This window comes from Vigna radiata, chromosome 7 (assembly GCF_000741045.1).
Source record: "Vigna radiata var. radiata cultivar VC1973A chromosome 7, Vradiata_ver6, whole genome shotgun sequence".
Taxonomy (NCBI): Eukaryota; Viridiplantae; Streptophyta; class Magnoliopsida; order Fabales; family Fabaceae; genus Vigna; species Vigna radiata.
The window spans coordinates 20,066,148-20,069,366 of NC_028357.1; positions in this window are offsets into that span (position 1 = coordinate 20,066,148).

Consider the following 3,219-nt stretch of genomic DNA (forward strand, 5'->3'; position numbering starts at 1 on the left):
TTTTCTTGAGTCTACGACCTGTATCTTCAACTCCATTCTTCATTTTCTCAAAATAGCTACAAAACAATGCAAAACAAGCATAATATTGCTAAAAACAACTTTTGTCTCTCTACAAACTCATTTATTGAGTTTTGCTTGATTCTAGGCTCATTCCAAGTAGTAAAGGGCGTAATTCGGTCCAAATTGACATATGAAAATAACTGTTTTTCAACCTTTATCAACAACCCCAAACTTAGAATTTTGCTTGGCNTCAAGCAAAACAAAACAAAACACACAAAACAAAACTTGGCTTTATACTTTTTCATCCAATGCCTCAACAATCCCAAGGTACATGACAAAACTACTCAATTCAATATTCTCAGTGAAGTCCAAAGTAAGATGCAGGCATGCTTTCAATCCAAAGATTGCACAACGGATGTTATACATTATGAATGACCAATCCACTAAGCAAAAATGTACTCATGAAAATCAACAGTTCATACCAAGCAAGTGTTTCACTCAATCACTCAAGTGTTTATGGTGACACTCCACTCTCTGTTGTTCACAAGTCACATGAAACAAGATTGCCATTCATCTCAAACAACCAACATCTTTACATGCAAATGTCATCAAAAGGACTTTTCTAAGGCTTTTAATGAGGTCGGGCTAACAAGAAAAATTGGTTTTTCTAGAATGCAAAATCCTTGAGTCAAGAGAGCTAACAAAATATTCAACATTTAAGCACAACTCTCTCACCAATGTCTCTCATTCCCAACTTCTTCTCTTTTCTTTTCTTTTTCATTGAGCTCATCTTCATGCTTTTCTTCTTTTCTTTTCTTTTTCTCATGAATTTTTCTCTTTTCACAACAATTGAGCTCAATGTCCTGCACTTACTTTTTCAATTTTCCCCCGTACAACCCCAAACTTGAACCTTTTCATCACATACAATTAAGCTCATCCTAACTCAAGGTAAAGATTTACAAGACAAGGGTTCACATTCTGTTTTAGGCTAAGGTTCAAAAAGGGTATAATATTTCAAGTACTTTGGGTGAAGATTTGGCTAGAGAAGGGTTTTCAAAAATGGCCTTGATCATATGACATTCACATGCAATTCAATCAATCATCAAGATTAAGGCAATATCATCCATGTTTTCCTGGGAACAATGCATACATAAATAAAAACTCTAGAGCTCAAAATCTCACACACATGCTTTCTCACACAAAATTCATTCATACACCCTGCCTAGCATCATGACCACAATCATAAATTATCACACATCTATTTCACAGAATATCAACATGCATTGCAACTCAATTCTCATCCACATCAAATAATCATCAAATAGCTCCATCATGCACATCAGTCAGTCAAACATTTTCAGGAAAAGTATTGAAGCCAAGGATACACACTAAAATTAAAATTCAACCTATTCTAGGAATTTAAAATGCAAAGAGTAAAAGAAGAAAATCTAGGTTGCCTCCTAGTAGCGCTTGTTTAACGTCACGAGCCTGACGCAAACCTGTTTGGCACTTGTTAGTAAGTGCACTTCCTTCCATCACCCATCAGTAGGTGTACCTTCCGGATATCCTTCAGTGGATTTAAAATTTTTAGCATCCCTCAATAGATGTTAATCATTATTGCCATCAAAAGCAGCGCATAACCCAAAAATAAAAATAAAATAAAATAAAATCAAATCAAATCAAATAAAATAAGATAAAATAAAATAAAATAAAATAAAATCAAATCAAATCAAATCAAACAAAATAAAATAAAATACAATCAAATAAAATAAAATAAAATAAAATAAAATCAAATCAAATCAAATCAAATCAAATCAACTCAAATAAAATAAAATCAAATCAAATCAAATCAAATAAAATAAAATATAATCAAATCAAATCAAATCACATAAAATCAAATCAAATAAAATCAAATCAAACACCCATCAGTAGGTGTTGATACTCTCCTTTCTTGATATTCTTTTCTTTTTCTTCTTCCTGCTGAATTTCTTCATAAAGTTGAGAATACCAAGCACATCCTTCCATGTTTCAACCATAGGAACTTTAATCTCCAATTTCTTGAAGATCGCCAACTTGAACTTCTTTCCTTTCCTATGATTTTTCTTTTTATGAGGAAGAGGTTTTTCATGTGATCTTTTCTTCTTTCCTCTCTTCCTCTTTTTCTCAACCTTCTCCTTCTTCCACTTTCTTTTTTCTTTTTTTCTTATTTTCTTATTTTTTTCTTTTTTCTCAACCACTGCTTTTTCTTTCTCCTCATCTTTCTCTCCCTCAGTCAACCTTTCTGCTTCATTTTCCTCTATTTTCTTCGGAGCAACAACTTTTTCTATTTTTATTTCCTCTTCATACATCTCTAGCTCTTCTTCTTCTATCTTTTCCTCCTTGAAAACCTTATCATTTGTAAAGATAGGGGCTTGACATTCTTCCTTAGGGTTAACTTCAGTATTAACCCTAATAATACCCAGAGCTTTCAACGCATATGAGTGTTGTTCCTGCAATAAACATTCTTTAGCTTCCCCCAATGTTTCTTTGTGTACAGGAAATTGTTTTTGTTGTAAATGTTGTTGGGCTTCCCCCAACGTTTCTTTTGGTACAGGGAATAAGTTTTGCCGCAAGAATTGTTGGACTTCCCCCAACGTCTCTTTTGGTACAGATAGTTCCTGTCGTAAACGTTCTTTAGCTTCCCCCAACGTTTCTTTTCGCGAAGAGGAGTGTTGCCCCAATTGGCTTTGATATATGTTTGAATGACGTTCCCACCAGTGGTTGAAATCCTTTTGGTGGAATTGAGTGCCCATAAAATCAAATTCTTGTTTAAACTGCATTCTGCAAATGTTAGGCACAAAACCCTAGAAAACATTTACTATAACAAGAATAAAAATAAACATAAAATCAAGTCAAATTCAATTAATTCACACTACTAGAAAAATAAACCTCGAGCCCCCGGCAACGGCGCCAAAAACTTGTTGACAAATTTGCAAGCGTACCAAATCGTACAAGTAATATAAATGGTAAGACCAAGTATCGTTTTCCCAAGAGACTCGAAAGGCTTCCTCGTTCACGTGAATTAAAATAATAAGACTTGAAAATAAAAATTAATAAATTGGATTTGAGAACACAAATATTAACGTGCAAAATAAAGTTGATTCAATTGACAAAAGAAAACAATGGATGAATGGATGTTGTTGGGGGTTTACAATTTCATCTAATTCGCTCTCTCTTACC